Consider the following 13354-nt stretch of genomic DNA (forward strand, 5'->3'; position numbering starts at 1 on the left):
TAGATTCAGTAAATATTCAGGTTTACATATAAATTGGGAGAAGTCTGCCCTTTGCCCCTTTCCCATGCTCCGATGCCTCAGCTGGAGGCTCTCTCCTCGCAGTCTATTGTATCTAGTTTTAAATATTTGGGCATTCACATATCTTACAATAGTGCGCTTGATTTACAGTTTAATGTCCACCCACTGCTGGAACTAGTTAAAGTTAATTTTGCATCCTGGAGTAGGCTTCCATTGTCTGTGGCTGGACGCATTAACCTGATTAAAATGATAGTGCTCCCTAAGCTTAGCTACTCCCTTCAGCATAGTGCGGTAGTGGTGCCCGGGTCCTTTTTTTGTAAATCTCAATTCCCTGGTCACGTCCTTTTATATGGGGGAAAACTAGGCCCATTATATGGGGGAAAACTAGGCCCAAACTTAAATTGTCCACTTTACAAAGACCAAAAAAGGGAGGTGGGGTGGCGTTGCCAGATTTTTTTCCTATATTACTTAGCTGGGCAGGCTAAAGCTTTAAGTAAATGGATGCCGGGTAATTGCCTCCCCAATTCTGAAAGTCACTTGCTTCACGCTGCACAAGCAGATTGCCCATTGGATTTCCTTGAGTTGGAGAAAACTAATGTCCCACGTCTGCTGCCCCTGCTCCAGCTGGCACACTTAATATGGAGGCAAATCAAGAATATACTTGGGTTTAAAGATTTTATAGCTGAAATGCCCCTGTGGAATAATAACTATTTTCCGGAATTACTAAATCACCCATCCACCGTTTATTGGATTCAGTATAGCGTCTTTTCACTGGGAGACTTGTGTGACCAGGGGATCCTAAAGTCTTTTGAACAATTGCAGGTCACACATGATATTCCGAGATCTCAATTTTTTCGTTATCGGCAGCTGAGATCGGCTCTTCAATCACATATGTGGGGTGGGGGTGTGGGCCGTACTATTTCATCTTTACCGCTGATAGGAATTCTTAATTTCCAGGGTCCCCAGGGTCTCATATCCTCTATATATATAATCGCATGCATGCTGTCAGTAGGGGCAGAATCTGCCATAAGCTTTATTAAGAGGAAGTGGGAACGAGTCATCCCTAATATGCAAAGAGAGGAATGGGAGGAGATTCTGGAATCACCGACTGGAGTATCACCATCTATTAATAACAGAATGATGCAATTATGTATAATCAATCGTACTTGACTCCAATGTGACTTTTTAGGATGGGTCGACTTCAATCATCAGAATGTTTGCGATGTCACTTGCCAGGTGTGGATTTTATTCATATGGTGTGGCAATGTCCCACTATCCTACATTACTGGAAAGAGGTGACTTCACTACTGACATCCCTGGTACAAACCCCTGGCCCTCTAGAGCCATTGGTCTGCTTGTTTGGGGTATGGGAGGAGGAGACTTGGGATCGCTATACTGGGGTCTTCCTGCGCGAAACACTGTTTATGGCACGGAAGGTGCTGGCACTACGGTGGATGGGAGGCTCATGTCCTTCCCTTAGATTTTGGATCGAGTTGGTAAATTTGATTGTTCCATATGAGCGCACGTTATACCAAAATAGGGGATGCCCGGGTAAATATGAAAAGATTTGGCAGAGGTGGAATTCCTCTCATCTTACTTTGCAAGGTTGAGACATCACATGCGACATACAATGATATAGGAGACCAGGCTGCGGAAATAGTAGACACTAGTTGATGTGGTAGTTGTAGTTTAGGAATTTTAGTTAGACTTTATTTCCAAATGATATGACAAGGCTTGTTAAATTGGATTGGCTATACACTTTCCAGCATGTATATCAATTATCATTTACGTTTGCTTGGAAGGATATGTACATATTACCTTGTTTATCTATAAGAGTGTGCAATTTCTTAGCTTTATATTTTACAATGGACAAACACGTATGCTATGTATAATGCTTGTTATCATAAGCCAAAATGTATGTTGTACATTCTTTGTGTCCTGAGGTTCAATAAACGAATTTGAAAAAAAAAAAACAAAAACCCTGAGTGCAGCATTTGTATGTGGTCTATCTGCATGCGCTGGAAAGGATACAGGGGTCTGGGTGTGAATTTCTGGGGTAACTTCTCTGTTTTCCCTGGGTTACAGCGGGCACAGACAAGGCATCCCTTTGTGACATTTGTGGCTACGGTTGGGAAGCCTGGTGCATAATAGTACCGGCGGACAAAATTGTGCATCTGGGTCTTGGACTGATGGGTTGTGCCGATGGCCCATCTAGCCACCATAGGGTAGAGGACCCTTGGGAGGCAGGGTTTTCCTTTGTTCATCATTAGGTGTCTTTCATCTTGTGGCTACATGTTGTGTCCATTGGTCTCTTCCTTGGATACCTGCTTTTGGAGCGTGGAGAGCATCTTCTCCCAGGATTGTGCTTTTTCCTTTGTCTCCAGGTTCATGAGTGAGTACAGATGAGACGTTTCGGAGTCTAGTGGTAGCATTGCTGCCTCTTTTGCCGTTACATCAGCCAGTCTGTTACCTACTGCTTCCATTGAAGTTCCTCCAGTGTGTGCCTTCACTTACACCACTGCGACTTTTTCTGGCATCAACAAGGACTCCATCAGCTCCTGTATGGCTTTGTGGTGTCTGACAGGCGTGCCGTTAACCATGATGAAGTCTCTTGTCTTCCAGATTGGTCCATAATCGTGACATGCACCATGAGCGTAGCTTGAGTCGGAGTATATTGTAGCTGTGCATTGGGAAGACATTTTGCATGCTTCTGTCAAGGCCCACAGTTCCGCCTCCTGTGCAGATACGGATGGAGGCAGTGGTTTTGCTAGCAGTACGGTGTCTTCTGTGACTACTGATATACCAGTGTGGAAACGGCCTTCTTGGTCCGCATACCTTGAACCATCTACAAAGAGCGTTAAATCAGGGTCTTCCAAAGGTTCATCCATGAATGAGTCAAATCCGGATGTTTCCTGTCTCATGAGAGCGAGACAATCATGTTCAGCCATCTCCGAGTCGACTACCTCTTCCACTAGTGTGTCAGATGTGGGCTGCATCCTTCCCTCCCCCCCCTTGGCAGAGGTAGGAAAGTAGCTGGGTTAAGGACAGCACATCTGGAGATGGTGACATTGTCAGGTAGCAGAAGGGAGCATTGTAGACGTAGATGACGGGCAGCAGACAGGTGTTTTGGCTGAGTCTGGGCCAGAATTGCAGTAATGTCATGAGGTGCCAGTATCATGATGTCAGAAGTCTTGTCCAGCAGCAGGTGAGTTGCAAACATGGCTCTCATGCAGGTTGGGACCCCACGGGCCACGGGGTCAAGTCTGGCAGAGTAGTACCCAAGTGGACGTTGCCATCCTCCGTGAAGCTGTGTCCGGACTCCAGTTGCATGGCCTTGCTTCTCCATGACAAACAGGCAGAAACGCTTATTGTAGTCTGGTAATCCTAAGGCAGGAGAGGATTCAATTGCGGCTTTCAGCATGTAGAACCCATCAATGGCTTCCTTGGTTAGACTGAAGGGCTTGTCCTTGAGGCAGTCATACAGGGGTTGCATGCGTAGAGAGGCATCAAGGATTCAGTAGCGGCAGTAAGATACAAGTCCAAGGAAGGACTGTAGCTGGGTAGGCTTGGTTGGCAGAGGGATATTCTGCACAGCCGCTTTCCTGTCTTCAGTCAGGTGTTTTGTTTGATGGGAGATGCAGTGTCCTAGTAACACAACTTTTTCCTTGCAGAACTGCAACTTGTCTTTGGATGCCTTGCATCCATTGTGTGCCAGGAACTGAAGTAGGGAGTTGGACTCCATCTGTGCTTCTGGCAGGGTGTCAGCATAGAGGAGGAGGTCATCCACGTATTGCAGAAGGGTAACAGTTGGATGTGTCATCTTCGAGGGCTCCAGAACTGTGGTTATGGCCTGGGTAAACATTGAGGGGCTGTTTTTGTGCCCCTTGAGGAATCACGGTCCAAGCATATTGTCGGCTCTCATGAGTGAAAGCAAACAAGTACTTGCTGTCAGGGTGTAGTGGTACACTGAAGAATTCATTGGCCAAGTCAATCACCGACTTGTTCATATGTGTGCATGTCACATGTGTTTTAATCCAGTTTTTGTTCACCAAGGTAGCAGCTTCCTGAGGTTTCCAACTAGCATAGCGTGTGCCACATCTAGTAGGTTATTATTATTATTATTATTATTATTATTTATTGTTATAGCGCCATTTATTCCATGGCGCTTTACATGTGAGGAGGGGTATACATAAAAACAAGTACAATAATCTTAAACAATACAAGTCATAACTGGTACAGGAGGAGAGAGGACCCTGCCCGCGAGGGCTCACAATCTTCAAGGGATGGGTGATAATACAGTAGGCGAGGGTAGAGCTGGTCGTGCAGCGGTTTGGTCGATCGGTGGTTACTGCAGGTTATAGGCTTGTCGGAAGAGGTGGGTCTTCAGGCTCTTTTTGAAGGTTTCGATGGTAGGTGAGAGTCTGATATGTTGTGGTAGAGAGTTCCAGAGTAGGGGTGATGCGCGAGAGAAATCTTGTATGCGATTGTGGGAAGAGGAGATAAGAGGGGAGTAAAGAAGGAGATCTTGTGAGGATCGGAGGTTGCGTGCAGGAAAGTACCGGGAGACGAGGTCACAGATGTATGGAGGAGACAGGTTGTGGATTGCTTTGTATGTCATGGTTAGGGTTTTGTAATGGAGTCCCTGGGCAATTGGGAGCCAGTGAAGGGATTGACAGAGGGGAGAAGCTGGGGAATAGCGGGGGGACAGGTGGATTAGTCGGGCAGCAGAGTTTAGAATAGATTGGAGGGGTGCGAGAGTGTTTGAGGGGAGGCCACAGAGCATGAGGTTGCAGTAGTCAAGGCGAGAGATGATGAGGGCATGGACTAGGGTTTTTGCAGATTCTTGGGTGAGGAATGAACGGATGCGTGAAATATTTTTGAGTTGAAGTCGGCAGGAAGTGGAAAGGGTTTGCATATGTGGTTTGAAGGAGAGTTCAGCGTCAAGGATTACTCCGAGGCAGCGAGCTTGTGGGACTGGGGAGAGTGGGCAGTCATTTACTGTAATTGATAGGTTCGTAGGGGGGGTCACGTGAGATGGGGGAAAGATGATGAATTCTGTTTTGTCCATGTTGAGTTTCAGATATCTAGTGGAGAAGAAGGATGAAATAGTGGACAGACATTGAGGGATTCTGGTTAGTAGGGAGGTGATATCTGGTCCAGAGATGTAGATCTGTGTGTCATCAGCATAAAGATGATACTGAAAGCCATGAGATTCTATGAGCTGTCCCAGGCCAAAGGTGTAAATAGAGAACAGCAGGGGCCCAAGGACTGAACCTTGTGGGACTCCGACAGATAGGGGGCGAGGTGAGGAGGTGGTGTGTGAGTGGGAGACGCTGAATGTCCGGTCTGTTAGGTATGATGAGATCCAGGAGAGGGCCAAGTCTGTGATGCCGAGGGATGAGAGGGTCTGTAATAATAGGGAATGGTCCACTGTGTCAAAGGCAGCCGACAGGTCCAGGAGGAGGAGGACAGAGTAGTGTCGCTTGCTCTTGGCAGTTAAGAGGTCATTGGTGACCTTAGTAAGGGCAGTTTCAGTGGAGTGGTGTGACCGGAAGCCAGATTGTAAGCGGTTGAAGAGGGAGCAAGAAGAGAGATGGGAGGACAGTTCAAGGTAGACGTGTTGTTCCAGTAGCTTGGAGGCGTATGGGAGAAGTGATATAGGGCGATAGCTAGATACAGAGGATGGGTCAAGAGAGGGCTTTTTGAGGATAGGTGTGATGGAGGCATGTTTAAAGCTTGAGGGGAAAACACCAGTTGTTAGTGACAGGTTGAAGAGATGGGTTAGGGTTGGGATGAAGACTGTGGTGAGGTTTGGGATGAAGTGGGATGGGATCGGGTCGAGTGCACAGGTGGTGAGATGTGATCTTGAGAGTAGAGTGGAGAGTCGATCTTCTGTAATGGTGGAGAAGTTGGTTTTGAAGGTGGAGGGCTGGGAAGTCGGGAGGAAGGGCTCTGGGGGTTGTTGACCAAAACTGTCCCTGATGTTATCAATTTTCTGCTTGAAAAATGAGGCAAAGTCTTCAGCTGAGATGAGTGGGGAGGGAGGAGGTGCTGGGGGGCGGAGGAGAGAATTGAAGGTGTTGAATAACTGTTTAGGGTTGTGAGACAGGGAGGATATGAGAGATGAGAAGTAGGTTTGTTTAGCTGTGGCTAGTGTGGTCTTGAAAGTAGTGAGGGACTGTTTGAATGCGATGAAGTGCTTGTTGGAGTGGGATCTTTTCCATCTGCGCTCAGCAGCCCTGGAAGCTCGCCTCAGCTCTTTGGTCAGGCTGGTGTGCCAGGGCTGTCTGTTGATTTTGCGAGTTTTGGTATGTGTAAGTGGGGCAGTGGATTCCAAAGCTACAGCTATTGTGGTGTTATATAGAGCGGCAGCGTCATCCGCATTGTGTAAGGAACTTATATCTGTAAGAGGGAGGAGGGATTCAGAGAATGAGTGTAGGTCAAGGTGTTTAAGATTCCTGCGAGGGTGTGAAAGTTTGTGGGGTGGGGATTGTAGACATGGAGTGAAGAGGGAAGAGAATGTGAGCAGGTTGTGGTCAGAGAGAGGAAGAGGTGAGTTAGAGAGGTTAGATAGGGAGCAGAGGCGGGTGAAGATGAGGTCCAGTGTGTGGCCATCTTTGTGGGTGGCTGTAGAAGACCATTGAGTGAGGCCGAAGGAGGAAGTGAGAGATAGAAGTTTAGTGGCAGCTGAGAGGGAAGTGTCGATGGGGATGTTGAAGTCGCCCATGATGATAGTAGGGATGTCCGCGGAAAGGAAATGAAGTAACCAGGTGGTGAAGTGGTCAAAGAAGGTGGTGGCTGGCCCTGGGGGGCGGTAGATGACAGCCAGTTGGAGGTTGGAGGGGGAGTAGATGCGCACAGAGTGCACCTCAAAGGAAGGGAGGGTAACAGAGGGTGGCAGTGGGATTGGGGTGAAGGAGCAGGTATCTGACAGGAGAAAACCAACTCCTCCACCATGTTTGCTGCTGGGGCGGGGGGTGTGAGAAAGGTGGAAGCCGCCATACGAAAGTGCAGCAGGAGAGGCTGTGTCAGAAGGGGTGAGCCAGGTTTCGGTGATGGCGAGGAAGGAGAGTTTGGTAGTAACAAAAAGATCATGGATGTAGGAAAGCTTGTTGCAGACAGAGCGAGCGTTCCACAGAGCTCCTGTTAGTGGGACTGGGGAAGCGGGGGCTGGGTGAATGGGTATAAGGTTGGAGAGGTTACGGAAGGTTGTGATAGAGTGTGGATGGGAGGTAGAAATGACTGTGGGAATGTGGTGAGGAGGACCAGGATTTGGGGAGATATCGCCAGCAGTGAGAAGGAGCAGAGAAAGTGTTAGCAGGTGGGAGCAGGAGAGGGCATGAGGGGGCTGTCTGTGTTTGGAGACAGAGGATTGTATGTTAAGGAACAGTTTTGAGGCGGAGGTGAGGTGGATGGAGAGGATTGAAGAAGAGATGAACAGTTCCTTACTAGGAGTAGGGATTAGGGGAATTAGCAGAAAGTGAAGGATTATTGGGGTGAAAGTGAAAACAAACAGAAACATTGTTTACAGTGACTGTGTCCAGTTACCTTCAGTTCCCTTCTGGTTTCAGAGTGTTAATGGTGGGAGCCATGCGTCTAGGAGGTCAGCAGGTGTCATTTGTGGATTCAGTACTGGCTGGGCTATTATCACTGAAATTGGGCATATATTGTGTAGCACTGTTAGTGTTTGTCGGTAGCCCTGTTGTGTCACTTCTTGGGTTCTATAGCGGAGGTGCAGTTGTAGTGTGGCAGAATTCTACACCTTCCTCCTTAGCAACATCATCTGTGCTACCATTTGTATATATTCCAGATACTACTCGAGCTAAGTGGCTGCAGGGTGTGGCTTAGCCTTGCCTAAAATGGGTGCAGATGTGCCCTTAGTTAAGATGGCTGTTGGGACATGGGGCGTGCCATCTGCATTTATAACTGGATATAAGGGAGTAGGATTGTGTGGGCATGGTGACCCACAAACAGCACACGTGTCCCACCAGTCTTGGTTCTGAGTTTGGCAAGCTGCACATGTCCACCCCTCTGGAAAGTATGGTGGTGGTCTATGTGCAGTAGGGCGTGGCTGTCGAAGTCAGTCGCTTTGTCAGGAGGTGGTTGGTACACATATTCACCAGTCTTAGAATCACATACTTCAGTCCACATTTGTCTCTGTTTCTTGTGACGTTCTATACCATGCTTCAGCATCCTTCAAAATTTTATTGTCTCGTAAGAGCCCTCTCTTGCTAATCAACATGCGTTTCCATTAATCCTCGTCAAGTCTGCCCTCCCCCCCCCGTCGTAGATCCCGTGAGTTTTAGGAGGACTTTAGCATTTTTAACATACTGTTTGCCTTCTCTCTCTGCCACTAAGTCTCATGCAGAGAACTGACTGGCTTTAGTTTGGTACCCATGTTACAATTTAATTCCCAACCACTGCACTTCCTGTTTTGCAAAAATTTCATAAACTTCTGGACTGCTGTAATTACTGCAGCACCTGAAAGGTGGTGTGTGTGTGAGGGGTAGTACAGCTTATATGCCTCGATGTGGTGTAATATTAACCCCTCTGGACTAAGAACAGATATCCTGGCGTGTATATTCCATCTAAAAACTTTAATTTCAGGATATGCAATTGAGAAAGCAGTATAACCAGTTTCAATCCTGGGGACGGGTGTGTCTAAAACCGTAACGATTTTCCATCCTTGCTCAGAAATAGCAAGTACTAAAGTTTGCATACAATAAGGGCAAGACATCTATCTGCCAAGACAGTTAAGCTGGCATGCAGGATCGCTCCAACCTGTCACTTTAAGGCAACCAGGGCTCAGACCATAGTTTGGCCAGTGACAGAAGCAGAGCTAATGAATAACTAGTCTTGATTACTGTGCACTTTGTGTGCAGCAAGCAGAGGGATACAGCAATGCCACAATCCTTTGAACTATTTTATATTAATATCACTTGCGCTACCAGACCCCGGACTCATACCATTGGATAGCTGGTTGGACGTGAACACGAGTGATATAAGTGCTTCGATTGTCCTGGCCCCGCGTTGAAGGCGCGCCAACTGTTATGGTTGTCCCACTAGGGTGAGACCTTTCTTAATTTTCTGTGGCCAAATTATATGTGAGAGCATGCGCATGCATTGAAGAAATACACCAGACAACTTGTCTAAAATGAATTCCTTATCTTTATTGCGGGAAGTACAGTGGGTTTTTAAAGAGAAAAAGCGAGCTGCCTGCCAAGTTATTACCTCATGGCTTATCGGTATAGGAACAATGGCTTTTGGTCACAGAACCTTTGCTAGACCATTCTTTATTTGTTCTTACCAGCTGCAAGCTGGTTATGTAAATATCTATTACAGGTCAAGTTATTGGCAAGCATAGCAAGCATTACACCAAGAATTACTGAATCATAACGTGTTGGCAGAAATAGTTTTTAAGATCTTATTTTAAGTATATACTTAAAGGGTTCATGACTCTAATATAGCATCTATGTGTATGTGTGTGTGTGTGTATATATATATATATATATATATATATATATATATATATATATATATATATATATATATATATATATATTGGATATCTTCACAACTAAATATTGATTTCATATCCTTAACAGTATAATGCACCCCATAGTTCTTCATATAGTATAATGTATTCCCTATAGTCCTCGATACAGTATATTGCAGCCCACATAGTATAATGCAGCTACCCCATAGAGCATAATGCAGCTACCCCAGAGTATGATGTAACCCCCCCATAGAATATAATGCAGTCCCCCTCATATAGTATAATGTAGCCCTCTCATAGAGTATGATGCAATCACCCCTCATAGAATATAATACAATACAGCCCCCCCTAGTATAGAATAGTCCACCTCCCCATAGAATATAATGTAGCCCCATCAGAGTATGATGCAATCCTCCTTCATAAAATCTAAAACAGCCCCCCATAGAATATAATGTACCCCCCATAGTATATAACACAGCCTCCCCCATAGAATATAATGTATATAGCACAGCCACATAGTATATAACATAGCCACGTCGTATATAGCACAGCCCTCATAGTATATAGCACAGCCCACATAGTATATAACAATCCTCACATGTGTATCTTCTTTTTTTTTTTTTTTTTTTTTTTTTTTTAAACCCTATCAGACTAGTGGATTAATAATGGAGAGGTGTTTTATTGACACCTCTCCATTATTAACCAGGCTTAATGTCACCTTACAATAGCAAGGTGACATTAACCCCATATGCCACCTGCTACAGGGCAATGGGAAGAGACCGGGTAAGTGCCGTAATTGGCGCATCTTACAGATGCGCCTTTTCTGGGGTGGCTGGGGGCAGATTTTTTTAGGCAGGAGGGGCCAAAAACAATGGTCCCTCTCTAGGCTATTAATTTCTGCCCTCAGTCACTGGCTTGCCCTCTCTGGTGGAGAAAATTGCTTGTGAGCCTACGCCAGTTTTTTCCGTAAAATTAATCCTTTAACACCTACAGCTCCAAAATTTTACACACATACACTACTAACATTATTAGTCAGGGCCAAATGTAAATATAGCAGATATGCAATGGTTTACTGTATGTAAACCATGTCTCATATCCTGTCGGGGTCTGTAATGATCTTTGAATTATCGGCTACTCTATCTACTGTACCTCTGCGTGAAATATGTATATGTGTATGTGTGTATATATATATATGGAGATTATATATATATATATATATATATATATATATATATATCTCCAACCTATCATGAAGCAGGCCACTAGAGGGAGACATTTCTTCAAATTCAGGGCTCAATAAAATGTAGGGCTGAAAGTCTATAGCAGGGAGAATGACAGAGAGGTAGGTGAGCTGGGGAAGAGTAATGTGAATGATTGTCACGCTCACGCCTTGGCTGAATGGCGTGAGCCGGGGGGTTGTGGCCCCACTGTGCCACAAACCAGGCTACCCTGGAAGGGGCGTGACTACGACAGCTACCTCGGTCTTCACTGGAGCCTGTGATGGTGAGGTCAGGCTTGTGCGGCAGGTAGCTGTCGGGTGCCACTCCAGGGTGGTGTCTGGCTGTGGCTGCTGATCCCACTCGGGGACAAGTCACTTGGACAGGTGTGACTAACAGGCAGACTGAGACACTGGGCAAGCGGGCACGGCTCGGAGACACTGGGCAAGCGGGCACGGCTCGGAGACTCTGGGCATGGCTCGGAGACACTGGGCATGCGGGCACGGCTCGGAGACACTGGTGTTATGATGAGTCACCGAAGGAGGAAAAAACAAAATACTAGCTAAGTCCAGAAAAACCAGAGAGGTTGGCAGCTATCTGATTGCAGACCCCTGAACCTATCCACAACAACTAGCAGTAGCCGTGGGGGGTTCCTACGGTGCCCTAGACCCCTCGATCACAGCCGGAGAACTACATAGCCTAAAGACAGGGGAAAAACTAAACTGCCCCAGAGCAGACCCCAAAGCAATAGGCAGCCCCCAACATATAATGACGGTGAAGCAAGATGAAAACACTAACACAGATAGAAAGATAGGTTGAGCAAATGATGGGGCCCAAGCTAACTAAATAGGACAGGATAGGAAAGCTGCTGTCTGCCATCCGCAAAAACCCTATCCAAAATGAGCCAACCGACTGATAGGAAAAACAGGCCCTGAAGTCGTTAGGCTTCAAAAGACTATATCAGCACTCGGGTATATTCTGAAGACAGAGCAAAAGATCAACAGATCAGAGACAAAAATGGAATTCAGCTCACCCCCCGGCCGGGGATGGCAGAACTCCCAAAAAACAAGGCAAAACAAAAACAAAACTGAAGAGTACAAAGCAGAGCAGAAAAACTTAGCTTTGAGACGCAGGAATCAGACTGGTCTCCAAGAATCCAGCAGGATCACCAGCAAGGCAGAAGGGCGTCGGCTGCCTTATATCCAGTCCTCAATTCCAGCCACCCAGTCATCATCTAGCTGCCCAGGTGTTTGCTTATCAGCCTCACTACCTTCCTTCACCAGAGGAGGGAGTTCATCAGACCTCAATGGTGAAGGGAAAAATGAACTCACAATACACTGGGCAAGCGGGCATGGCTCGGAGACACTGGGCAAGTGGGCACGGCTCGGAGACACTGGGCAAGCAGGAGTGGTATATGAGAGAACAGGTTTGGACCTGTTCACACAGGAGGTGCAGGTATGGATATAGGCAGGAAGGAGTGGAATATGAAGGAACAGGTTTGGACCTGTTCACACAGGAGGTGCAGGTAGGCGGAGCCGCAGGAGTGCGTAGTAGGCAGAGCCGCAGGGGAGCCGGGCAGGCAGAGCGGCTGGGGAGCCGGGCAGGCAGAGCGGCTAGGGTGCAGATTCACAGACAGAGCTGCAAGGGTGCAGATTCACAAACAGAGCTGCAAGGGTGCAGATTCACAGACAGGGAGGACACAAGGAAAGACACAGCAGGGAAGGAAGCCACGGACAAGGAGAAAGGGAGATTAAGGTAGGACAGGGTACTGGAACCAAGACTCAAGGGCCAGGGTATTCAGCCTCCTGGCAGGCAGACAAGGTACAAGGCAAGACAAGAAGTATTCCTCCAGAGAAGGAGGAAATACACAGAACAGGGACTGGCTTCCTCAGCAGCAAGATACTAACTGAGATTAGACATTGCTCAGGCAATGTTCCAGTGGGTGTGGCAGGGTAAAATAGTCCAGGGCTCTAGGTGATTGGTCAGGGACCCATGAGCCAGGTGCACCCTGACTGCATAAGAACCAGAGAGTTCAGGCGCCGCCCCCCTATACACACAGTAAGGAAACATGGAGAGCAGAGGCACAGAGCTGGCAACAGACAGAATTCACAGCATGGCTTGAAGCAGAAAGTAAGTTGGTGTGCGGGGGATAGGAGGCCATGCAGTGATGCCAGCAGGGTTGTTACAATGATAGAATGGTGTGGAGCATAACGAAGGCATACCTCTATATATAAAAGTGACCACGGTGGGAGAAATCTAGCATCCCCGGGAACATGAGCTCCCAGCCATTGTCTGCCTCCAGAAAGCAGCAGAGAGCACAGGACAGAAATGAATCACCCCCTCCCTGCCCATATACCCATATATTAGGGGTAGTAGTCCAGTGGCTCTGACGGGATGATGTGGAATATTAGTGGTAGTAGTCCTGTGGCTCTGGCTGAAGGGATGATGTTGGATATTAGGGACAGTAGTCCGATGGCTCTGGCTGGCGCGATGATATGGGATATTAGGGGGAGTAGTCCGGCAGCTGTGACGGAATGATGTGGGGTATTGGGGGTGGGCTGTAGAGGAAGAGATCGGGGCTGTGGAGGGACAGCCTGACACTGATGTAGAGCGCGGCTGCGGA

The 13354-nt window shown here is 47.1% G+C and overlaps 2 protein-coding genes across 2 annotated transcripts in view; both read left to right on the plus strand.

Annotated features, from left to right (window-relative positions):
• LOC141047227 (uncharacterized) overlaps positions 1-13354 on the plus strand; it is a 480556-nt gene that overhangs the window by 277443 nt on the left and 189759 nt on the right. The gene's annotated exons all lie outside the window — the stretch shown is intronic.
• Positions 1-13354, plus strand: part of LOC141047265 (uncharacterized) — a 165071-nt gene that overhangs the window by 24187 nt on the left and 127530 nt on the right. The window lies entirely within an intron of this gene.

The sequence above is a fragment of the Dendrobates tinctorius genome, unplaced genomic scaffold (assembly GCF_039654945.1).
Source record: "Dendrobates tinctorius isolate UK_male_01 unplaced genomic scaffold, ASM3965494v1 ptg000126l, whole genome shotgun sequence".
Taxonomy (NCBI): Eukaryota; Metazoa; Chordata; class Amphibia; order Anura; family Dendrobatidae; genus Dendrobates; species Dendrobates tinctorius.